Consider the following 27,751-nt stretch of genomic DNA (forward strand, 5'->3'; position numbering starts at 1 on the left):
AGCGCTCTACCGACTGAGCTACCGTGAACGGTTGATTCGAGATAGAATGAGGAACAATAATTATCTAGCATGGTTTTTTTAAGTATATTCCTTGCTTGTATATTATAATAAAATTGTAAAAAGAAATGAAATTCATCATCATCAATAGCATTACATGAAGTGCATAATCTTAACAGATAGTTTGTATTTCTTGTTATTTTCATGTTAACCTAGCAACTCAAATTTTTAGTTAAAATTTTGTATTTCATTTCCGAATGTTGTTTATCTATACATGCATATAATAAAATATGTATCACTGTGAGTACATCACACATGTCTTTAATTGTTTCACTACACATGTTTGTTTTACTACGTACTACATGTACAGTGAATTACGATTAAATAGTGTGACATCAAAGTCATGTAAATGTGAATCTTTCCTAAAACGTACATTCATTCTTTGAATTGAAAAGCATTCAGCATATAAAACGAAAAATGATAAAGCTAAAGTAAAAAAAGGGGGGGGGGCATTTTTTTTTATACATATATAAGAAAACTTAAGATTGGGCTGATTCGGTGCTAGGCAGCAAATTTATGGATACGAATCATGAAAATGATCAATATGTATTTTCATGAATCATTTATTATTTGTGTGAATGATGAAACTAAATCTCTCTCTCCTCCATTTAAATTCATACTGTGGAATCAATCTTGAAATAATGTGCAAATGTTTACATTCCACTTTCGTGCGATTTAAATATCTCCGCCCATTTGCGGGTACCTTAAATTCGAAAGTGGTCCAGTTCAAATTTCCGGAATTTAAGGCTTATACATGTTCTTTTCAACGACGTTGTGTGGAATTATAGAAATATGTTTAACAAAAAATTCGAAGTATAAATATCAAACGCATATGTATGCACAATAATCATAGATTAATTTAGCAATCTTGTCTAATTCAAGGCTTAAAATGGGTAGCCGAAAAGGTTCCAAATGACACTCTAGTGCACCCATTCTTTAGAAAATAATTTCAAAAGGCTGGGGAATACATGTTCTGCGATCTATTATTTACTGTGGCCTATTGAATTCATAAATAAATATATTTAACACCCCCCCCCCCCAAAAGAAAGAAATATAATAAAAGGAGAGGGAGAAAAGTAACTGAGTGACAGGAGCATACACGATAAGTCTTCTTTATCGACAACAAATAAACATGAAAAAGGATTTTAAAGAATTAGAGATTAAATAGTTCAGAATAAAAATTGATTACATCTGTAGGGTATATAATAATAATTATTCTTCGAAAAATTAATTATGTTGAAGTGCACTTATCAATTGATTTTAAATATATCTACAGGAAATGACGTAATCCATCAATTAACGAAAGGAAAGGACTCATCCCTATATGTTTCCATCACACTGGTGAATGGTACCAGACTGTATGAATTGTACGATAAATTCTCAGTTTCCAGTGAAACGAAGATGTATCAACTCCTTCTGGGGAATGCTACGGGGACCTTGGGTACGGGATAGCGAGAACAATTGGAACAAACAAGAAAAAGAGACAATATTGCACAAGGGAATGTAAATAAACATTGATTTCACCTGATTTCACCTCTGATGTTTTAAAGGTCCGTGTTTGCTCCGATTTTGTATTGTTTGTATGAACTTTTGAGCTTGATTACTGCTTTTCATCTTAATATTTCATACATTAACATTTGTGTTTGTTGTATATGCGAGGGGATAAACCCTGCTTTTTTTCAAACACCTCTCGACTTCGACCAAACCAAACTTCCTTTCCTTGCTGGATTGCTATGTGTTTTGGTACTGATACATGTATGTATACAGAGAATAGATTTACATTTATACCGCATTCTCAAAGTTGTGCATTTTGAGTAAGAATATATAGCAAATTTTAATACTCTTGTTACACCTACTGATGGCGGTATTATCACTTGGATTGATGACAGTGATCTTTAAGGGATAAAGGATAGTATTATTGTTAACAAGAAAGAAAGGATCTGAATTATGTGGCCATGTTATTTTAAATTTACTTTATAGGAGACGGGATGTTAGACACGAGGAATCCTAGAACTGATCTGTCGAGGGCGTACTTTAGTACCCCTGACAAAGACAACGACGGGTGGAGTACTGGAAGCTGTGCTGTTACTTGGGGAGGGGGCTGGTGGATTAACGACTGTTATTACACCTATCTAAACGGCCCCTGGTCTCCGGAAAACTGGGTCAATCCTTGGTTTCGCACAGTTACATCCGGGACTTTAGTGAGGGAGACAATGATGTTGATTAAACGTCACTAGGTACAGCGTTCATTCTTATAGATACTTTTTATGTTTTGTATTTCATGATGATTTTTAGACATATTTGATTTATTTTATATATTAAAGAAACCGGGGTTTTGATGGTTTTGATATTTTTAAGTGGGGGGTGGGGTGGGGCTAAGCCCCCCCCCCCCACCCATGGTTCGCTACGCCTCTGAAAAGGACGTTTGATTTCTACTCGTCAGGATGAAATATGCAGAATTATTTACAATTCGTATGGCCCAATATAGTAAACATAGGAATATTGATGAACTGTTCATAAGATAAAACTCTGAGATTTTAATAAAATGCAGTGAAATTGATTGGTGTTTCACAAGGTGGACCCATTGTCTGCTCCTGAGGGGTATCATAAGGATGGTCTACGGGCATAAGCATGCTCTTTACGTACCTTAATTTTAAGACAGGTAAGTAAATACAACCGAAACACTCTGAATGTCATTGTATGTCATATTTTATTAACAATGTTTCAAGAGTGTAGGATTCTTATATGCTAAGGCATAAGGTTGATACGTCGCCTCTTTTTAAACACGAAGTAACGAACTAACCCTCCGTAACTACATGTTGTAGGCGCCATTTTGTTTCCAACAAACCCTTGAAAATCATAGAACAAAATCGGTCGTTTTGATAGAAACAGATTTTTATGAAATCTATTTTTTAAAAGTTGATAAACATAAAAAAAAAATATTGGAATAATTTTATAAAAATAAACTTTTCAGTCGGCGCGTTGTAATTGGGTCGGTCGCGTTAGGGGAAACAAAGGTATTTTTTACTTTGGCCTCATCAGACGTTTTTATTGAGGGGGCTCAAGCATATAGGCCTAGTATCTATGTTTTCTATAGTAATCTATATATCGGCAAAATTATTGGGGGGGGGGGCACCCCCCCCCCTTCCCCGGTTCCTACGGCCATGGTGTATAAGAGTCTGGCGCAGGTGATTAATGAGGATTAATCTGAGATTTTTTGTGGAAATCTGTAAGAAGAGGTTGTTCTCTAACTGAATTTTGCTTGGAAAAAATGTGTGATGGCTTTGTTTTAATACAGATTACGATATTGTGTGGAAAATAACCTCAAATTTTTAGGGAAGTTGAATTTCTCTCGAAATATTTGGTACCCAAGTAAAACTATGACTTTCCCCAAGCTCATTTCGGGTACACAAGGATACGATGAGTTATTTATATAACAAAATGTTAATAATTATTGTGTTAAACAGCTGCGCGTAGCGATTTATGTGAAACACTTAAAAAAATTATAAATAACCGTCACGTGATCAACAAAGCCATGTGATATCATAATAAATATGGTAATATATAGCCTAGGAAACCCTCTATATAAATTTTAAGTACTGAAGTACAATATTTATTAATTAAAACTAAAACCGACCTCGCAATGAAATATGTTTTTAGCGCAATTTAAAGCTTCGGGAAGTCTTAACATAGCTGCATTTCTCAAATGCAAGTCAAAATCCAGGCCAAAAGATAAAAAATGTTGGCACCCAAAGAAAGATCTTGTCTCGAGGAATATACCTGTGAAAATTGAATGCCCTAGCTGCAACTGTTCAAAAAATTTGGCGAAGGTTAAAGTTTTTAAAAAGTAAGTAAAACGTCAAGGTCAAGGTCAAAGTTGTTGGTCTTGTCACAAGGATTACATACATGTATGTGAAGTATAAAAGCCCTAGCTCCAACCGTTCAAAAGTTATGGCCTAGGTAAAAGGTTTTCAAAAGTAGATTAAACTCCTCGGTCAAGGTCAAAGAGATTGACATCCAGAGGAATGTCTCGTCACAAGAAATACATATGTGAAGTTTGAAACCCCATACACCAACTGTTCAAAAGTTATGGCCAAGGTTAAAGTCTCATCAAATTTTGCAAAAGTGGGTCAAACTCCAAGGTCAAGGTCAAATATGATGGTACCCAAAGAATGTTCTTGTCACAATGAATACACAGGTGAAATATAAAAGTCATAGCTCCAACCAATCAAAAATTATGGGCAAGGTTAAAGTTGACAACAGACAGACAGACAAAGAAACAGACGGATAGGACGAAAACAATATACCCCCGGGATCTTTCGATCCAGGGGCATAAAAATTGGTTCCTATATAAATCTATACTAAAAATGTTTAAACATTTCCAGTGTTTTACTGAGCGTTCAATAAAAGGATAGAATGATTGTATGTTGTTTTACGTCCCGTTCGAGAATTTTTCACTCACATAGAGACGTCACCATATACCGGTGAAAGGCTTCAAATTTTGACCTTTACTCGACACTCAGGGCCATTGAGCAGTGAGGGATCTTTATCGTGCCAATGTCTGCCGTGACACGGGACCTCGATTTTTAAGGTCTCAGCCGAAGGACCCGCAAATTTCACTTCAAAGTGCCGAGTGCATGGCAAAGAAACAGTTGCTACCCATTTTTTATCGACTAAGGTCAGTCACGGCCGATATTCGAACTCACGATCTCCCGATCACGGAGCGAGCGCTCTACCGACTGAGCTACCGTCAACGGTACCCGGTCATTAATAAATCAATCTTTGATTGAGATATTGAGTGAGATATTGGAACTGTCCACCGCTCACATCACACTATGGGAAGGATCAAATTGTTGTACTCAGGTGACCGTTAAAGCCCTTGGGCCTCTTGTTTGTTGTAGCATAGTTACGTCATGGTAATTTGGTAATGTATTGATAAAATTTGGTTTGAAAGAAATTTTTTTTTTTCAGGTAAGTTGTCAATTTTTTTTTCTGGCTCCCCTCTTCCACTTTCAAACTGATACTACGTGCTGTCTTGCAAAACATTACCTCTCCTGCAGTTTTGAATTGACTTCAATTAGACAATTAGCACACAAGTAGACAAAAGTAAGATACATCTTTATTATACGTTCACGTCGGTAGAGCAACAGGGACCTGTGGATAAGTAAATGGTATGATTTATGGCCCTTATAATAAATGTCATTGAAACACTATCCCTATACTAGCTTGCTATCTTTGTAAAAGATTTTGTTAAGTTCTTGTATGTTCTTTTTTGCTCGTTTGGTTTTTTCTTTTGTTGGTTTTTTTTGGGTTTTTTTTTTTATTTGTTAGGGGGAGTAACGATAAAAAGTTATAAATAATTCAAAGCATAACGTGATTTTACAAAGTACTCGTAAACTTGGCGTGCTGATAAAATCTCGGCTTGCTTCTGCATCAAGTTAGTTATGTACAGGGTGTGATTCTTAAAATTTTGTTTGCACTTCTCTTGCATTTACTGAATTCTTATGCCAAAGTTTCACGGTTACTCATTTTCATTCAGTGTAAAGAAAGGCATTAAATGAGTTTGTTGTACTGAAATTTCTCTGTAGAGAACTCATGTACATAGTGTTTATGATTTTTACTCATATTGCTGTTCCTTGTTAAACAGATTGTGAATATTTTAAAATTCATGATTTCTTCTTGAAATTTATTGTCTGTGTTATACTCATGTGACCATTAAGGCCCTTGGGCCTCTTGTTCCGTTTAGTTGCTTTTAAACTTGCATCCGGAGTTGAAGAGGGTGGTGCTAGATGCCCTTGTTCAATGCAGTGCGCTAGTTTACACACAAGGTATCCATTTTTTTCGATACCGAAATTTTAGGCTACTGCATCATCCACAAGACGCTGAAAACAGTATGTATTGGTTAGTGGAAACTCCTTCTTGTACCTCGTATGCATTTTCTGAATTCAACGACACCGAAAATTATTTTCACTAACTTTCAGAATGCACTCTTGTAACATTTCATAAATGGCAATGAAAACAGTCTATCTGACCTTGATTTATTACATCGCTGATGGATAGGAAGGAATAAGATCATGAATTGTCCTTAATGTATTTGTGTATAGGATGACTAAATACGAAATGTATTGTTCTTGGCAATATTGACCATTTTCTGTAATCTATAACAAATACAAAGTTTACACACCTTTGGAATGCAGCAAAGTTGCTTAAATGTTATTCAATACTATGATTTAATAAAAGCTGCAATTAGAACTTTTCTGCCGAAAGAATAAAGTTTAACCTGATAACTGTTTTACATAAGAAGACCTTTCTTTTTTTAATTCAGAGCAATTAACATTTTATGAACTACAAATAAAACATTTCGTAAAACTGACATTTGTTTTAGACTGTGACACACAAAAAAAATGCACGCTCGTTAGTATACATTGGAAATAACTAAATGTTTCCGAAAACACTGAAAGTATACACTTTTGTCAAAACTGTAGTCCTGGCGTCTGGGTTAAATGATAATTGATTAGTTTTTCACATTATCTAGCACATCTACACGTGCATCTCAATCCATTCCAACAGCAGCAGTCTATCGGTCCACCCGCGAATCCAAGTTGAGGCCCTGTCAATGAAATAGATAGTTTTCATACGACGTATTTTCTCTCCGAGTTATTTCCCTTGGCCGCCATCTTGGTTTGTTTATTGTTTAACGTCTCTCTCGAGAATTTTTCACTCATATGGAGACGCCACCACTTGCCGGTGGAGAGCTGCAAATTTAGTCCTATAGTCGGCACTTGCGGCCATTGAGCAGTGAGGGATCGATCTTTTTCGTGCCAGCACCTACTGCGACACGGGACCTCGATTTATACGGTCTCATCTGAAGGACCGGTCTCCACGTCCCAAAGTGGGATTCGAACCCGCGACGTAAGCCGCCATCTTGTAATTTTTTCCTCTTTGTCTTACCAAATCTAAGACGGTGTAGTAGAAATATTTGGGGAAAAAATCTTTATAGAATAAAAAAATTCTGAAATAAAGGAGACTTTAACAAATGTATATTTTTTTCAGAAAAACGATGCTTTCTACCACACAATGGCCAGTATAAAAAAAGTTGGTTCAATAATGAAGGAAAGAGCATGTTGACCTCCAATATGGCGGCCAACGGGAAATAACTAAATAGCTAATTTGGGTCTACTGAGAACTATCTCTACAACCGTTGCCTAAGTAAGAGTATTATATACAAGTAACATCTTGATAAAAACTTGCCTGACTAATTATATAAGCATTTAATATCTCTAGAACATATAAGCATGATAAGAAATAAATGTTTCCGTCAAACTGTGTGTGTGTGTGTGGGGGGGGGGGAGGGGGTGTTTCGTAATATTTCATTACTTTATTAAAAATATTTTTAAGACTTTATACAAAACATCTTTTTTTTATCTTAAAGGTCATATGAAACGGTTCAAAACAGTAGGATTTTACTTTTTAAACATAAAGACTTGTATGAAAGAATGTCAAATTACGTTTAGTATAATTTTTTTTGCCTTCGCTTAACTGAAAAATGGAGGCCTAAATTTGTCCACTGAATAAATTTGTTACCCGCTTACCGTTCTTGATTTTGTGTTTTTATGACGTCACAAAGACCCTTGATGTAAATAACGCATTAGATATAGTGTAATTTTACCGTATTTTATTGACTTAATTTTAGTCATTTTTGGGGGATGTAAATGTAATTATTTTTTTAGATGAGCTATCTGATTCTAAAGTACAATTTACTCTATTTAAACTAATCGTTAATTAGGCCAACAACTGAAAACGAGAGCTTTTCATCGTAGGATGATCCTGATGAATATTCCGTTGAAATCAAGATTTTTCTCCTCCAGCTATGATTACTTATTTTAAATTAGTACTTTAGAAACAAAAATCTTCTTATTTCTAAATGATTCATGATGTTTTTTTCATTCCTAGTGAAAGTGTATAATTAACAACAAAAAACAGCGTAATTAATTAACATTGACCTGAAGCTTCTTACAATAAAAATTTTAATGGGCATGCAAAATCTGTAAAATAAAGTTGTGTCATATATTGAGAGGGAAAAATATCCAGCTCAAGGGTAACCCTTATTCCCAAATAAACATGGGGATATTGAAGTTCATGATGAACATGGATCAATGAAAAGTCGGCGTATTTGAATGCACGCTTTCTGCAATCTGAAACACGAGGACTAATGTAAAACGATATAGAAATAATGGTTTATGACGACATCATCGTAATTTTGCTGTCACAAGGAACATGATTTTTAAAAAAATGGCGCAAAATTACCGGCATCACGATCGCGAGTATGTACACGTACATCTATACATGTACATGTATATACATGCACTGTAATGTTACGGTACTGATACCTCTAACAGTTTGACTGAGCAATTGCAGTTTGAAAATACTCATACAGCTCGTGCATAAATTGATCAGTTAAAAAAATCCATACCCCCCATTATTTGCGCGATTGAACCTGAACAATTTTTAAAATTAATATTTTTACAGTTAAACATTTTTTTTTATATCAGACTATATACTCTGTGTTGAAATAATCTGATACAAATTTAAACAATTCGGTCTGTAAATATATTCACACAGAAAAGTAGAATTGCATAGATAGAATTGTGTTTGATGTCTGACTTTTTAAAAATTATTACGGTATTAAATATAGTTACAGTGTTATGTGTATACATGTACTGACTTTTTCGTAAGAAAAATATACGGGAAGAGAGAGAGAGAGAGAGTCATCGAGACAGGGAATTAAAGCCAAAGAGAGAAAAGGGAAAGCGATTGAGAGAGAGGGAGAAAGCGATAGAATCATTTCATTTCCAACGAATAAATGAAATAATTTATTTTCAGGTTTATTTTCACACACCGCGGTCAATCGAATTCAGCTTTACTTATAAATTTTGATCAGAAAACAAATCATCAATATTCTTGTGTTAGAAATTTATTCAATTGTAAATTATTTGACAGCGTCTATATTCACTTACTCTAGTACAGACTTCCTCTCTCTGTTTTCTCTCCCTCTCTCTCTCTCGATGGAAGTGTCGAAGGACGACAATAAATTACAAAGATAAAACATGCTAAAATCTTGCAAATATGCAATAGTATGTTAAAAGACAAATACTATCTTGTTTGAACATCGTATATTTATGCGATATTTTAGCTAAGATGATGATATTTCTTAAAAATTACGCTGCAAAAGACATGATCGGTTGTATAAATGTTAGTACTGAATGTAGCGAGTGGGTCTTACTCACGTCATAAGCAAAGGGAAATAAGCCGCGCTAGTTGAAGTTCATTTTCGCAGTCAAGTAATTTTGATCGACTCTGCTGCCGCTAACTTGCCTAAAAAATCCAAAATGTAATTTCAGGCTTATTAAAGTTGCTCAGATGAACTCATTTCCGTATACAACCCAAAATGCTCAGGGCATTGTTTCATATGACCTTTAACTTCTCTGCGACTCATCAAAGGACCGGAAACTCATTGAAAAATGAACATTAAGGTAAAGATATTTATTGTAACTCAAAGAACGGGAATATAAGTGGAATGCACAAGCATAATGATAACACTTGAAAGAGGTTAATATGACATGATATTGAAAATTCTTTAAATAATTTTAAAGTAAGATGAATTAAGTAGTACGGAAAACAAATTATTGTGATTCATTTGTACTGGAAAGCTGTGGCTTGCAAAGGTTATATGAATTAATTGCAAATGCATAGGAGATCAGAAATGCCGAAAGATAGCCGAAAATATGATTGCTACTCATAACAATTGTTGTTTAACGTCCCTTCCAGAGAATTTTTCACTCATATGGCGGTGGAGGGCTGCGAATTTATATATTTACTCGGCACTTAGGGCCATTGAGCAGTGAGGGTTCTTTTTCGTGCAAACACCTACTACGACACGGGACTTCGGTTAATGCGGTTTCATCCAAAGAACCGGTCCCGATGTCCCACAGTGGATTCGAACCCGCGACGTAAGGATCAGCTCTAAGCTGTAAGGCATACATAACAACGTTAACAAGGGGAAAAGGGGTCAACCCCCCCCCCCTCTCAAAAATGACAAGCCAAAAAAGAAAGAGATAACAGTCAAAACTCGAAAATTTTCTCCCCGACTGAAAAGGGAGATGTGGAATATTAGTTTACTTTCTATGCTTCATATATTTAATTGCTTTTATTTTTACGAATGTTTTAGAAGTTTAATGGAGATACGAAACAAAATAGGAATAAAAGCATTGACCGTAAAATAAGAGAGTAAGAACCTTTTTAAAATAATTTTTCACTTAAATCTTTTTACAATTGCAAACTGAAATTCTTAATTTGCAATAAAATCTAAAACCAAAGTCTTAGTTACAAATTTTATATACTGTTAAAAGAAACATCTACGACTTTGATTGTATGAAAAGTCATTATTCTTTCCGCCTAAAACGTACTCCCTTCTATATTTCAAACTATTTGCCATTGTCTTTGCCAAGTTGTATAAAAAATGGGATATTTTTTTAACCTTACGGCTAAGCTTTAAAGACAGAAATGACAGTACACATTAAATACAGTTGTACAATTGAACGTCTGTATCTTGAACACTGTTATTCGAACTGCTAAATGTCAAAATGGAATATCTTTTCATTTACTTTTATAGTTATTTTAACTTGTTATCCATAGTATATTCCCATTTCCTTCTTCGGTCACAAGAAGTTAACTTACAAAATAGAAAAGCTTGAAGATTTTTTTTTTGCTAATATGCTTCAAATTGAGACCACCTTCACGGTAACTCAGTCGGAAGGTCGTGATTTCGAATCTTGGCCGCCAATGATGTAAGTTGATGGAAAAAAGGTAACATCTGTTCCTTCGCCTTGCACTCGGCAATTTGAATTGAAAGTTGTGGGTCTTTCGAATAAGACCTTAAAAACCGAGGTCTCGTGTCACGGCAGGCGTTGGGACGATAAGGATCCCTCAATACTCAATGACCCTGAGTGCCGAGTAAAGGTTTAAATTTGACGCCTTTTTGTTGAATGTCTCTATCTGAGTGAAAAATTCTCGAATGGGACGTAAAACAAATTCAATCATTCAATCAAATTGGGGCCTTAACTGGGTACTCCGCGCCATTGAGCAGTGGGACATGTTTATCATGCTAACGCTTACAGTGACACGGGACATATGATATTCATTTCAAATGCGGGCTGCTTGGCGGCGGAACATTTACTCTCTATTTATAGCCTCTCAAATTTGACGCGAAGCCTGGAAGGAGATTCGAACCAGTAACTCCCGATACCAAAGCGAGCGTCTTACGACTTGGCTACCGCGACCGTATCGTCTTACGACAATTTTTTCTAAAAAAAAGAAAATTTGGTCTTAACACTATTTAAATAGTCTAATGACTATTTAAATAGTCATAACACCAAATTTTCTATTTCAATAAAAATGTGTGGGAAGACGGTATGAAAGAAAATTGAAAAATTATCTTTTACTTATTCAATACAAGAAGTTTGTGAGCAAATGTTCGCTCTGATGTGAATATACACTCTGACGTGAATATACACTCTGACGTGAATATACACTCTGGCGTGAATATACACTCTGACGTGAGTATACACAAGTCCAGTTGCGGACAGACACAGGGATGAACAGGAAGTTAACATCACATTCGTACAAAACTGAATCCCATCATATGGAATGCCTCGACAAAGAGTATGAAAACATTTCATGCATTTGCAATGAGTAGTAACTGAGAAAACTGCCACGAAAGCATGGTAAGCATGTTAAGCATGGTACAGAAAGACTCAAGGATAAAGAGGAAGTTGAAATCGGATTCATACAAAAATAAATCCCATCATATGGCATGCCTAATCAAAGAGTGTGCTAAAATTTCAAGCATCTGCGATAAGTAGTTGCTGAGAAAACTGCGACGAAAATTTATTATGTATGGTACGGAGAGAAGCACGGATAAACAGGAAGTTGACATCAGATTCGCACAAAAATAAAGCCCACTATATGGTATGCTTAAACAAAGAGTGTGCTAAAATTTCAAGCATATACGATGAGTAGTTGCTAAGAAAACTGCGACAAAAAATTTGTTACGGACAGACGAAAAGACAGATGAACACACAGACAGACACACAAAGGGAAAAAACAGTATAACCCCCCTCCTTCAGAGCGGGGGTATAATAAGTATAAATCATATGAGTTAAAAAAAATGCAGAAATGCAGTTTCAACATACGTTAATTCTTGTAAGAATTCTTTTTTAAATTGTTAGATTTACGTTACCTGCCTGAACCATTGCCAGCAAGACCACGATTATCACCAAAATAAGTAGGAATGCCAACAACTTCATAGTCATACTGTTCTCTGCTTACATAGAGTCAACATTAGATTTAGTGCCGCGATCCCTTATATATATATATACTGTTTACCTGATGCATGAAAAGTGCAACCTCATTTTGAATTAGTTGTAAATGTTTGTGATTACATAAGTTTTCTTGGTTTGCACTCAAAGGTTGGGATAGAACAAGAAATAATAGAGAAATCAGAAAGGATTAAATATTTTACGAACATGTTTCATGCATAATTTTCAAGAGTTTTTCCGGGCATTTTTATGAAATAAAATTATGTAATGAAATATTAAACACATTTTCATAGTTTTTAAGGGATAGAGGTGGCACGATAGAGAAATATTTTCTATGTTTATTTGTGAAATTTTAGATTTCTCATAGAATAAAGGAAATATTTGTATTAGCTTCCATTTAAATTGGAAATAAGTAAGTTTAGATATTGTCAGAATATTATACAAATATAGCCTTATGATGAGGTAAATCCCTGGATATATAGACGTTAGAGAAAACATATCAACCGAGCACTAAGTGTGAGGACAATATCTTTTCTATAAAGTCTAGGATTCTGCCGAATCAAAGGGCTATACTTGTTTTATTATTTTTTATATCGATTAATGAGAAATGTCTTAAAACCAGATTTTCTAAAAAATTTTCATATAAGGCATTGCTTTGTCATACGCATTATGACGTCCCAACTACAATTAGCAGCTGAAGTATCTGTTGTTAGAAACATCGAGTTAATAATGACTATTCTGACGACATCACTATTGTTGCTTCACAGTAGAACGAATTTTTGAACGCCATACCTATAAGCCTTTTGTAAAGTTTAAAATAGAAACACCCAGTCTATGAAATATTTTCGACTTAATCATGTGATCTTGTCCGAGCCAATCAGATCCATTTGAACGATAGGGAAAATAATAAATATACTTATACCGGTACTTGATTAGAAAGAGTAAAAAAGTGTAAATATTTTGTACAAGTTTAATTATGGTTTGTTTACCTGGAACAACATATAATCATACCGTCACGGTAACTCAGTAGGTAGGGCGCTCGCTCCGTGATCGGAAGGTCGTGTGTTCGGATCACTGCCGCGACTGTCGATAAAAAATAGGTAGCAGCTGTTCCTTCGCCAAGCGCTCCGCACTTTGGAGTGAAAGTTTCGGGTCTTTCAGATTCGACCTTAAAAACCGAGGCACCGAGTTGGCACGATTAAGAACCCTTACTACTCAATGGCCCTGAGTGGCGAGTAAATGTCTTAATTTGAAGCCCTTCACCTGTATATTGTGACCATACATAGCCGACATTTTTCGTGAATTGCGTGAAGGTGCGGAGTGCCAACTCAGACAACTAGCTGGAATGTTTACACTTTAGCTTGCCATGCAACTTTCAGAATTTGAAATTAAACAAGAAGGATAAAAAATTCAATTTACCTTCATTCTGAATTCCTTCAATTGTTTGGATTCCAATGAAAATTTTTACATGGAGTAGCCAAGACTTTAGGGCATGAGCCTTTTGAGTATTTTGTTATTCATAGAATGGCCAACATTTATGCAGAAAAATTAACGTGATTCAAAAAATTTAGGGTTATACTAACTTATTTATTTCTGTGAAAGAGTGTATTTTATCAGGCACCGGAATTTAAAAGATTATGCTGTGTACGTTTTTTCAGCTTTGTCATATTACGATGTCTGGCGCTATGTTTGGATTTTTTGGTGAACAATGAAATAAAATAACAAGCTGGTTTTTATTAAATTAATAGATCGCATCAGAATGTGTACAGGAGTGCAAAAGTCTCTGTTATGATACTCGATTATATTATCTGGGTTATAAAATTTAATAATTCCCCTAAGAAACCGTTACACTATGGAGGAAGTCTGCTGTATGAAGAAAGCAAGTACAAGAACGGAAGTCTCTGTGATCTTATTACCGAATTTTAATATATTTAAATTCTTTTGAAATACTTTACAAGTATCAAAGATGATGCATTAAATTTATAGATTGATTGTATGTTCTTTTAGGTCCCGTTCGACAATTTTTTACTCATATAGAAACGTCATCATATACCTTTGAAGGACTTCAAATTTAGACCTTTACTTGGCACTCAGGGCTATTGAGCAGTGAGGGATCTTTATTGTGCTAACACGGGGCCTCTGTTTTTAAGGTATCATCCGAAAGACCCGCAACTTTCATTTCAAAGTGCCTAGCGCTTAGTGAAGGAGCAGTTGTTACTTATATTTAATCGTCCTAGGTCATTCACGGCCGAGATGTTTACCCACGACATTTCGATCAGGTAGCGAGCGCTTTACCAACTGAGCTTACCGTGACGGTGAACTGTAAATAATATGTTTTATATTTTAACAAATGGTAATAGTCAAAAGGAACTACCTGTACAAAGTATTCATAAAACATATTCTGTGAATTATCAAGCATGGATTTATTTGCCCTGTATGTAGTTTATTTTCATTGCGACAACAAAGCATTATGAACTCGAGGTAATTTTCCAAGAAAAGCGGGTTTCACAATCAAATAAATACTTTTGGTAGGTGTTCTCACTTGGTGTGAAAAACAAAATCGCACTATCGAAGGGAAAGAATGCCTTATATTGTCCCTAAATCAGGATATGTTGAGTAGTGCCGAGGATATACACTAACACTGTTTTCATCTTTCTATATCGACCGTTCACGGTACGGTAGAGCGCTCGCTCCGTGATCAGGAGGTCGTGAGTTCGAATCACGGCCCGACTGACCTAAGTCGATAAAAAATGGGTAGCAACTGTTCCTTCGCCATGCGCTCAGCACTTAGAAGTGAAAGTTGCGGGTCCTTCGGATGATACCTTAAAAACCGAGGTCCCGTGTCACGGTAGGCGTTGGCACGATAAAGAACCCTCACTGCTTAATGACCCTGAGTGCCGAGTAAAGGTCAAAATTTGAAGCCCTTCACCGGTATATGGTGACGTCTCTATATGAGTGAAAAAATCTCGAATGGAACGTAAAACAACATACAATAAATCAATCAATCATCTTTCTATAGGTGGTATGAAGTGTCCCCTGTAACATCATATTAACTTTCATTTCTTGAGAACAAGAGCATTTGATTTCTACTAGTCCTTTACCACAATACTTACTCATTAATCCATCTAGAGTTGTAAGGAAGTACGGTTTTCGCTGAAACTGTAAAATCCGATGGTATCCGCTCTCCCCGTTCTCTCGTTTGTTTTTTTCTCAATCTTCGAAGTACAACTGTCTAGCCACAGTTTCAATCTCTCTTCCATATGCCATTGCAGGAACGTTTGATACAGCACTCCCAAGTTGCATTATAACTCGTACAATATAATTTCGTTGGATTTTGATCCTCGATAATGCAACACTTGAAAATAAAACGGACGCAGTTTTACGCCCATGTCTGTGTCTCTTCAATTCCTCGCATAATAAACAGATTCACTGATCCTCGATCAAATCTTCAATTGTTAAGATCGCTTTGGATCAAATACAGACTGTAAATATGAACTCACCGAAATATTATTATTTGCCTCTTTCATAAGTTCATGTAATCCTGGAATATCATTTGTGTCTTCAAAATAAGACGGCGGGTCAAGTGTCTCTATTAAAAGTGAATAAGAGTCCTTGCTCAAATCAAATATCTTTGCAACAGTTTCCCAGGTCTTCCCCATTACCTCGGGACATTTTGAAGACTTGTACAAGGGTTGTAAACTGCATGACAATGGTCATAATTATTATTTATTTTCGGGTGTCGAGTAAGAGTTGTGAATCAGTACATTCTGAATTTTATCAGGTCGTGATGCAGAACATAAACATCAGTTCTGACTAGTGTGTGTTTGTCTTTTTGTCTTTCAATAAATAAACAAAAAAACATGCCGAAAGAGGTCTGAGGTTCTAGATTTTTTTGGAATCTTTTGAAAAAGGAGTGCTGTGCAGTGCTTGCATGAATCAGCATTTCTGTATTCAGAAAAAAGAAGTTGATGTTTAAGATTAAATGAAAATATTCAGAATTCAATCTTCTTTGGTGTGGTATTAGTGATCTATATATTTCAAAATATAAAAGATTCTTGTGCAATACAAGTGCACCCACCTTCTCTGACAAGAATTCGCTTGTTGTCTGTTTTCTGGAATTTTCTGACGCATGGCAAAGTGGTGAAGTTTGACATTGTCAAAATGATAGTTTGTATACAGTTTATAAACATTGTCCTGTTTGTATAATTTTAAACGTCTCCAATCTCAATGTCAGGTAATGTTTTAAAGTCTGCGAAGCATTCGTCAGCAGCAATATGCTTGATTCCAGGTATATTGAACGCTGTTTTATTCACAGCAAGTTTTAGGAATAAAAACTAAACTTTCCCTGAAGTTGGAGTAGACCTAAGATCATTTTTGAAAAACTCAGTGATGTGTTCTATAGGATTCAACATTCATTTACTTTGAAACCAGTGATGTTTCCTGTTGTTTCTCTGATACCATTTACTATGGATCAAGCCATAAAATTAAAGCTTTGCAACTGAGATGTGCAATAACAGTAAAACTTCAAGAATAAGCATCCTGCCGAAATCACTAGGTCCTCGGGTGAGGGAAAAAGGGAGCAAAAAAAGGCCAAGAGACTTTCTCCAGTACCATTCCAGATGGATTTCAAGAAAACCAGATTGGGTAGAATTTTAAAAACCCTAGCAGGTACCAGAAGTGACCATATTCAACTCAACAACAAAAATAGTTTAATCGAGAATTTTGATTTGTTATACAAATATTTGTGATTGATTGTATGTTGTTTTACGTTCCATATGAGAATTTTTCACTCAAATAGAGACGTCACCATATACCGGTAAAGGGCTTCACATTCTAACCTTTACTCGGCACTCAGGGCCATTGAGCAGTGAGGATCTTTATCGTGCCAACGCCTGCCGTGACACGGGGTCTCGGTTTTTAAGGTCTTACCCCAGGGACCCGCAACTTTCACTTCAAATTGCCGAGCGCAAGGCGAAGGAACAGTTGGTACCCATTTTTTATCGACTTAGGTCAGTCGCGGCCGAGATTCGCACTCGCGACCTACCGAACACGGAGCGAGCGCTCTACCGACTGAGCTACCGTGACGGTCATATATTTGTGAAACTGGATTTAAATACAAGAGGAATTTAACTAAACATAACACTGAACATCACCAGTGAAAAGACCTTTAATGTGTTATTTCTTGCCAAAACGTTTTTTTAGGGAAATATAATCTAAGAAGGCATTGTTTTTCAAAATACAGTTTGGTGGAATTTATCGACATTTTTATCGATTTACACCATGTCTAATCATGGTAATGTTACTTGCAAGGCTAAAATATATGAAGACATTAGTTCAGACGAGGATGAAATATTAGATACTAATTCAGCGAGTAATGAGGCACAAAATGAAGAGGATGTAGAGCCCGACGTTATTTCAATCAAAATGATCGGGAAGAGGACGAGGAAGCCATTCAGGACAAGAGAAGTGAAATCTACCAGTACAAACTGATAGTTCAACTGATTAAAAATACATTTTCGTGATGGACACTTGGAAAGTGTACGCGACATTGAATATGCCTATACTGAAAATATCCAGAGAGAAATATTGTTGTGTCAGATTTCTTATTCGATTTTATGATTTTGCTCAATTGCGCTCCATTTTTAGCAGGCATATTTTTGTATTCATATGAAGCAGAATTTATTCAAAATCTTATATATGAGAAGGAGAAAACACTTGCTATGGCATTCAACTCGACATTTAGATATATGGACGACGTATTTTTATTATTTAACAATAGTTCTTTCCATTCATATGGCGACACGATATATCCCAGTGAGCTTCATATGAAAGATACCACATTATTTATTAAGTCATTATTTACACACTGAATTTCCCGGTTACGACAAGGAGCACACGGCGGTTGTGACCGGTCAGCAGGGGATGTTCACTCCTCCATGGCATCTGAACACACCTCTGATTTTTTTAGAGGTTCGTGTTTGCTCTGCTCCTGATTTGTATTTTTAAGGTAGAACCTATGTCGGAAAAGTCTTTGTCGCAAGATTTTTAAACTTTTCAAAATGATAAATAAGCAATCGTTTATCATTCAGTTAAAATATATGGTATATTTCCTTGTTATTGAATGTAGAGCAGTCTGTGCAACTTGGAATATAATTTGACACTCCTACATATTTTTAGCCATTTTTAGGAATAGGAATAGGAACAAAGAGAATATGGAAATTCACAAAAATTCTTCTTCAAACATAATCGTTTAAAGACTTTATTAACTGAGCCATATTAAGCAAATTATACAAGAATAAATTCTTTTTTCATTCAATTGACCAAAAAAGATTAAGTCCACATTTCTGAGAATAAAGGCAAATATGCTCAATATTTTTTTAGTCAATTTACCACGTAAATTTGTAAGTATTTTTCAAAAGTCTTTGTCAGAATGTTTTCAATCTTTAATGTGTTGAAGAACATTTCCAAATAGTAACAAAAAGTGATTAAAATATGTAACTTTCCCTGCAAATTAATGAGAAACATATTATTTATCAATACTTGTTTTGTTGACCTTTTTGCACTTAAACAGGATTTAAAGGTGCTTAGACACAGATTTGAAGTTAATATTTACTCAAATTTTCTGTATAATTTCATGACTAATTTGTTGCTATAGCATTTCATATGAAAATTTGATAAAAATCTTATTTTATCTGGAAGTTATTGAAACTTCGAATTTCTGGACGCGTTTGATAGACACATCCTTGCACTTTCACGAATTTTAACTTTATCCTTATTACTTTAGAAAAGTAGCAATTTTGTTGTTTATTAATGAAAAATATTAAAACTATATTGCAGAAATTTCAGAGTAGAAATGTAGAAAGCAAAATCCTATCACCAGTATTGTCAGTCCGTGCTCAGTGGTGTGTGCAGAGTTTAACAATTGAAGACACCCGGGGAAACGTAAACATTAACAACAACAGAGCTCGTACCTTGTTTACGAAAACAGTTTACTTTTCACGGGTGTACATGTATTCAATTTGTTAAACTCTGTACAATACTACACAACACTGAGCAAGGGCTGACAATACTTAAGTGAGTGGGTTTTGCTTTCGCACATTTTTATTCTGAATTTTCTGGATTATAGATGTAATATTATTCATTAATACACAACAATATTGCTACTTTTCTTAAGTATTTTAAGATAAAGTTAAAAATTGTGAAAGTGCAAGGATGTGGCTATCAAACGCCTCCCGAAATTCGTAGTTTCAATAATTTCCAGATTAAATAAGTTTTTTATTTTTTTTCCGTGTGAAATGCTATAGCAACATATAAGTTGTGATATTATACAGAAAATTTGAGAAAATATAGACTTCAAATCTGTGTCTATGCACCTTTAAATATCAAATGACTGTTTTAGGGTAACTTTCAGATTTACATGTGAATACTTATCAAAAAATGGGGGGGGGGGTAATTAAAAGATAATATTTGAGGGAAACATTTTTATATTCACCAACCATTATGAATATAATTAACAAATAATTATGAAAAGGAATGCACGTCATTTCATCATAGACATTACAAAAAATTTACACACAATCTTTAACTCGGCCGTATTTCATCAAAATATTGTACTATTTAGGTTTCTTAGGATTTTTTTCATTCCTTCAAAATAGTTTCATGCCCTTCACATTATCACAGTTTTGTAACTTCATTACATTGGATTAAAACCGTAAATTATGAGGAAAAGTGACATTAAATTATGACGTCATAATGGATCTAGCACCAAACTCATTTACTCGATATGGCGTCATACGACTGAGGTTCTACGTTAAAATGGACTTTTGAGCTTGAATACTGTTCGTTGTCGCCATATATTTCATTCCTTGATGAAGAATTTCCCGAACAATGCAGGGAAGTTGCAAAGTGCAAGTTCCCGAACAATGCAGGGAAGTTGCAAAATGTAGACGAACAATGTAATAATCCGTAAATAATTATGTAACTGCGGATAGTCAATTATAATTTTATTTCTTTCTCATTTCAAGTGGCGGATTTAAGGGGGGGGGGGGTGCACCCGACTTTTAAAGTAAGCGTAAATCATAGTTTCATCGAGAAGGTGTAAAAGTGTCTACTCAGTAGACCCCATTTGTAGGGTAAACCCTACAAAACCTCTAGAATCCAGGAGCTTCCGGAAGCTTTGCGCCCTGAGCCCCAACCAAGGCTACGCCCTGGATCCACTTTGGGGGGGGGGGGGGGCTCAAGGCGGCCCCTTGCCTACTTATTGCGCCACCCTAACTTCAGTTCCTGGATCCGCTGGTCTGATCTTAATATTATATCATTAGACATGTCTTAATGTGCGATTCTTTAATAATAATTTTTTTTAATGTTTTGATTGTTTCTTCCCAGTTTTTTCCCAGTATAATGCAGTATAGTACGACTCTGTACAGGATTGGGGAAGTTTTGCATTTCCAATGCATACATGTATATATTTTAATCTTGTTTACCAGGTATTCATTTTGATTCAGTGTAAACCAGTCATTATCGATTGTGCTGTACTGAAATGTTCTTAATGCATGAATCTAATGCCCTGTTCACCCGGAAAGTTTAATTCGCAGTAAAATAATGCGAAGTAAAATGATGCGAATTAATCTAATGCGAATTAAATTGCGTTCACACGACAGCTAATGCGAAGTAAACTAATGCGAATTATAATTTTATTTCTACAACAAGGCTATTCAGTGAGGCTGTTATGACTTCATTTACAAATCACGTCAAATTGTGCACAGCAGATATACATTTGACATAATGTCATAGTGTCTATACACATTTTAGTGATTAACATAATTTTTCTTTGTTTTCCACTCAAATTTGGCACAAGTACATGTACCTATATTTGACCATCGACATGTGGCCTGTGATTAATTCTGCCCCTACGCATGCGTCAAAATTTAATTCGAATTAGCTGCGCTTAGCGTTCACAAGGAGCTAATGCGAAGTAATTAAATGCACAGTAAACTAATTCGAATTAAACTAATTTGCATTAAATTCTCCGTATGAACGCGGATCAAATTTAATTCGCAGTAACTTACGTTTAATTCGAATTAAACTCTCAGAGTGAACAGGGCATAAAAGGAACACATAGTGTACCTATTTTAATTCACATCAGTTGCTGTTCATTGTTGAATGGATTAAAATTCATGATTTTTTTTCTTGAAATTTTTATCTGTCTCTTGTTCTTTTCAGTTACTTTGCATCCAGAGTTGTATGGCTAACGATGAAGCTAAAGAGGGTAGAGGAACAGCGGCTTGTTTAATTAAAGTACACTAGTTTACTACGATATAATAACACAAGGTATCCATCTTTTTCCGAGACCAAAGATGTAAGTTGTCGCATCGTCCGCAATTTCCCATTATTATAAAAAGCATGCAGTGGTTAGCGGAAACCCCCTATTGTAACTCATCTGACACTGAAAAACTAGCGCTTGCGTGTGTGAGCCAGTAAGTGCGTGCGTAACGGAAGTTACGCAAGTAATAATTATTATCGGAATGGACCTTTTTAGCGCGGGGAAGCTCTACATTGCAGTGCCTTTGTTTATCATATACCACTGATTGGTAAAAAACGACCAAAAGCTTGTTCGTATATTAAAACGTATACAGTTTGAGTAAATTCAAAACAAATTGTTCTTTAACAGAATCGAATATTTCTGTTAATTCCCATGCAAAATGAAGTTTGAGAAACTTGTACATGACATATGGAAATAAGGAATAGTTATCAAGCTGAAAGGTCCATTGAATATCAGAGGTGGGATCAGGGGCCATAGAGGAGAAAGCACTCCCTATCGACCTATCACACCCGCCGTGGCTCCTTGTCATGATCGGATAAACGGAAAACTCTGTAGACAATTCAGTGTGTAAATTATGGTTTAACATTTGAATGAAAAAACGTCAGTCAGCATTCAACTAAATGATAGGTTGTATTTGCTGACAAGGTCATTGTATCGACCACAGAATTTGCGAAATGTTGACTTATTGTTAGGCCATTATTTATACAATGAACTGTCTACAGATTTTTCTGTTTTTTCCCCGATCATGACAAGGAGCACCTACACGGCGGGTGTGACCGGTCGGCAAGGGATGCTCACTCCTCCATGGCACCTGATCCCACCTATAGATTTTGAGGTCTGTGTTTGCTCTGCTCCAAATTAGTATCGTTTCATTGGACTTTCGAGATTGAATACTATTCGTTATCTTCATATTTCGTTTATGTAACAACCGATCTTCTATAACATTCATATTATTATTATTTAGCGAAACCTGCATTTGGTACTTTTGTTCCCAAAGGACAAAATTTAATTCTAAGAACTTTTAACATAAGAATATAACATTTTTTATTCAAAGCAGGAATTTTCATTTAATGAACTATTTTGAAACATTATGTAGAACTGACATTTGTTTAAGGCTGTGGCACAAAAAAGGAGAAGTACACGTTAGTTTACATTGGAAATAACCATTAAACGTTTCCGAAAGACACATTAAGTTTTCATACATATTTGTCAAAATCATAGTCTTTGTGGTTAAATAGCTAATTGGATTGTTTTTCTCCATTATCTAGCACATGCACACGTGCATTTCCAACCGTTCCAACAACAGCAGTCTATCAGGCCAGCCATTTCCTGTAAATGTCCTGTAAATGAAATAATAAGAGTATTATTTATCATGTATTTATATCTGTGAGAAAATCTGTCATATACAACGAATTTTTACATTCAACATTTATTTTGCTTATAACGTGTGTGAAAAGCTACGGCATTCAAATCACTAAACACGGACGTGGAGGTCAAAAGGTCAATGAATGTGCAAAGTTTCAAATTAATTCGCATAATCAATTATTTGACCTTTCTGCCAATATGTCATTTTTCTGGCATTAAATATTGAATAAGCTAGAAAATTATTTTTAAGTTTTAACTTTTACATAATTTAAGCAATAAGATCAAATTTGTCATATATATATATTCAGAAGAGAAAATCAAAAGTGGGGGCAGGGTTCTCCATCAATTCAAATTTAACTTTAATTTAACAAGGCTTACGCGAAGTGCTAATATTCGCAGTCGTTTTGCGACCAAAATCGCGAAGAAACCATGAAGTAAATTGAAAAACACACAGCCCTTATGAAACAATAGTTTAATACAAAAATTGCATTAATTATTTGTCAATATGATTGATGAATTCAAAAATAAAAACAGTTAATCGATATCAATTAAACATAGTGTAAAAAAAATTAGGATGTTTCCACGATATATGTAAACTGTGAAAGAGACCCCCCCCCTTAAACATATACGCACTTATGAATAAAGAAATATTAGCTTATGGAATTGAAATTAATAGTACCAGTAATAACGTCTTTTAAGGATTTAACCCTATTTTTAAAAAAAAAATGTTTACAGAAGGTAAATTATACACCTACAGTGTTAATTAAAGGACAGAGGAAATTCTGGTAGGTCGCACAATCAGGCTTATACATCAGATCTATATTTTTGCAATTATTGGTCTGAAGACTGAAGTATCTTAAAACTTGTGATTTAAAAAAGCATTTAAGCAGTTAAGAGTCATAAAATTATATTTTTGTGGGTCTATTGCTACTTTTTCAACATTACAAAAATACATGATACATGTAAGTAACAATACACGTGCCATGTTTTAACTCGCAGTACCAACGCAATTTTAAAGACATGGTTATCTGTAGAACTATTAAAGCATGAATTAAATTTCATTTGTAATTATCGTGAAGTGTGAAAAAGAATGGCTTATCTCTTTTTATTCATGTGTCCAGCGAGGTCTAGAAGATAATTGATTTTGCAAGCCAAACAAAGGGCCCTTATTAGAGTAAATTAACAGATTAGCAATAGAAACTGAAAACGGTACATAATTTAGAGGTTCATTTGATTGATAAATTTATATATTTTTCGTTTTGACGACGATGATCTTACTATGGCGCTAATATTTTAACTGTGGCGGAACTATGGCGCTGATTTTTTACGTTAAACGGCCCATTGAGAACCCTGTGGGGGTCTATGATGTAAATTTTCAGGTTTCACTGAAAAAGTGTTAATTTATAAGTTAAAATTAAGCCTAATTTTTCTTGGACTTTCAGAATAAACTTACTATATTTATCACCTTAAAATGAAAGAATTCATAAAATGTAATTTAATAAATTTTTCAGAACCAGCGTAAAACATTTCACTACACAAAATAAGTCATTGAGCAGCGTGCATAGGAATCCAAACCTAACAATACTGTAAATACTTCGAAAGAGAAAAATTGATCATTTCCTTCTTAAAAAACCTTCTGCCACAAAAGGTAGTTTCTCACGTAATTCTTTTTGTTTGGACTTTAATCTTGAGTATTCATTTGAATATACAGTCTAGATTAACTTGTATTGAAGAATCCAAATTTAATGTGAGAACTTAAGTATGATGTAATATTCTAGAAATAAAGGTCCAGACAAAAATCAGGTCAAAAGCTCAGGATTGAACCGCTTTAAGGAGGTATTCTTCTCAGGTTTCAAGATCAAACAGATTTAAGCGAAGAATCATTTAAACATTTCTTTCTGTCTTATTTGACGGTCAATACTTTTTGTTTCTGTTTCCTTTCGTATCTCTATATGACTTAATTCATTCGATAAAATAAGAAAAATTTAAATGAAGAAAAGGAAACACGACATAATTCCTTAAAAATTTAAGAAAATTATAGAGGAAAAAAAAATCTGAATTGGAAGTCCAATGATATAAACAGTATGTGGTATAATGTTTTTACGCAAAAGAATAACATGATAAAAATTTCAAGTGGTACATTGAAGAATTACATTGTAGGTAGCTTATTAATGAAAACATAATTTTTATCCAAAAAGATAATGACCTTGCGCTGGCCTTGCAACAAATACAAGGGCCTTAGTTGTCACCTGAGTATAATACAATGAAAAGGTCCAAAAAGTATAGATAATATGAAAATAGCTGATGAATCCATGTTACCTAAGAGCAAAAGAAAGAAGAGGGTTTGGAATCAGCTAAATATTGTTTAGTACTCACCAAATTTTACATTTGTCACTATCATCATGCAAATTAAAAAACATATTAGTGTTTATGCACTATTGTTTAAACCATTTCATTCCCCATCATTGCCTTCTCTTGGTTTCTGAGGAACATTTGATACATACAAAGATAAAATATCTTTATATTTTTGTCTCATTTTTATTTATTAATTATGCAATGCTACGTGACAATTAAAAACAATGAAAGTATTTTTGTATGATATATTATAAAAAAGCTTGTATAATTCTCTTATTTAATTGACCTTTCAATGACATTGTTTAGAAGTGATGAAGTAGCATAGATGAATAGCAAGCGTAATTAATTTTTCTCAGCAGAATTCAAATAAATAGAGCCCTGCCCAGCTGACACCAGAACAATTGACCAAATGGTCCAGAATTTCCAAAATAGGGTAAAAATACTCATGCTTATTACAATATTATTAGAACTCTGTTTTTCAAGGAGATTTTGACAGAAAAATGCGTTTTCACTATAGATTCAACACAGTCCCACCTAAAACCAAAATCTCTGTACTACGAGACAGGATTTTGGAAAAGGCACACTTGCTCATCATTGCTATGTAATTAGTTTATCTGCTAAATACATAGGAGCAAAGTAGTTTTTCAAAGAATTAATGCATTTTCACTTCATAATCAATTAAGTCCCGCCCTAACACAAGAGCCCCTAACCAAGGGATCGAGAAACTTACAATTTTGGAAGAAACACCTTTGCACAAAATTGTGGAGAAAGTAGACTTGCGCATGAGAAATAAAAATTACTAAAAGCCCAGGGACAGAGAAGAAGATATAAAAAAAAAAAACATTTTCCCTTCACATTCAACAGAGCCCCTGCAAACACCAAATCCCTGACCCAGGGGTTATAAATTTTATAATCTTGCAAGAGGCATCCTTTTTTATCATAGCCATGCAAAAAGTTAGTCTATTAAATTCCAAAGGGCCGAGAAGAATATATTTAAAGGCATTTCACCATCTGATCTAAATTGCCAGTCTTAACAACAGAACCCCTTACCCGGGGGGCCAAGAAATTCACAATTTGGCTCCCTTGCCAAACATAACCATACACTAAACTATTTGCCAAATACCCAAAAGCAGAGATTTACAAAGATTTAATGCATTTTTACTAAATAATTAATAGAACCCCGGCCCTTGGGCCATAAAATTCACATTTATACAAGAGACAATCTTGCCCATCATAACCATCCACTTAGTTTGTCTGCTTACTGCCCACGAGCAGAGAAGGATTTTTTAAAAAGATATAATGCAGTATATGTTTAATAGAGAGTTTTTGCCTTAACACACAGAAGAGAAGTCATTCTTGTTTGTTAAATGCCCAGGAGCCCAGCCCACCCCACTCCCTGACAAGAACCCCAGGAACCATTGAATTCAATTTTTACCCTTCATTCATAAATGCTATATACAAGAATTGGTTGATTCTGGTTCAGCGGTTTCAGAGAACCTTAAAATGTTCAAACATGAACGCAAAAGGGACAAAAACAGATGGCAATAGGTCACCTGAATGACTCGTGACCTATTTAAACGGACAAATTTAATTTGATACCATCTCTAATTGATATCGTTCTCTTCATTATTTGGAAATCTCATTTATTTTTAAGTACAAGAACTATGGGAAGAATTCATCTTAACAGCAAAATAAACAGTGCAAATGATCTACACTGTAGTTTCTACCCGTTATATTTTTACAAATATGGATTTCAAAATAAGGCAACAACCCAAACTCGACCAAAATGTCATGTGATGTAAGTCAAGACTACAAATTATAAACACATTTTGATTACGCAAAAATGATCTCTTATATAATCAGATTGCTAGTTCTTCGGTTTAACGAAGTTGAAAAAATAGCGTTAAATGATTATTTGTTCGTTTATTTTACTCAAATGTGAGGTTACCAAACTTCAAACTGAGACATTCAATCGGCTCGGTACTCGGGGTTATTGAGCAGTGGGTTCTTTATCATGTAACTTGGCTACAGCAAACGGTGCTATAAATTGCATATGAAAGAAAAGTATCATGTACTCGTTGAAAATGGACATAAACCATTTAGAGATAGAAAACTGCAAATGCACGCAAGGTTTTTCAAGTAATAAAGTTTCCTCACATACATTAATTATTAAGAAAAAAACGGTATATTAACATTACCTGCTTGCACCATTGCCAGTAAGGCGACGATTATCACCAAAATAAGTAAGAATGCTAACAACTTCATAGTCCTGTTG

At 34.8% G+C, this 27,751-nt stretch overlaps 2 long non-coding RNA genes across 2 annotated transcripts; both read right to left on the bottom strand.

Moving 5' to 3' along the window:
- Positions 1-6,268: 6,268 nt before the first annotated feature.
- LOC133198596 (uncharacterized) lies at positions 6,269-12,434 on the bottom strand. Its single transcript, XR_009722507.1, has 2 exons — positions 12,356-12,434; positions 6,269-6,667 (listed from the first exon to the last, which is right to left on the bottom strand). It is a non-coding gene; the product is annotated as an uncharacterized LOC133198596 (long non-coding RNA).
- Positions 12,435-22,775: 10,341 nt separating this feature from the next.
- LOC133198597 (uncharacterized) lies at positions 22,776-27,751 on the bottom strand. The gene is made up of 2 exons (XR_009722508.1): positions 27,675-27,751; positions 22,776-23,096 (listed from the first exon to the last, which is right to left on the bottom strand). It is a non-coding gene; the product is annotated as an uncharacterized LOC133198597 (long non-coding RNA).

The sequence above is a fragment of the Saccostrea echinata genome, unplaced genomic scaffold, assembly GCF_033153115.1.
Source record: "Saccostrea echinata isolate AGI-Se365-2 ecotype Australia unplaced genomic scaffold, CSIRO_AGI_Sech_v1 ptg000033l, whole genome shotgun sequence".
NCBI lineage: Eukaryota > Metazoa > Mollusca > Bivalvia > Ostreida > Ostreidae > Saccostrea > Saccostrea echinata.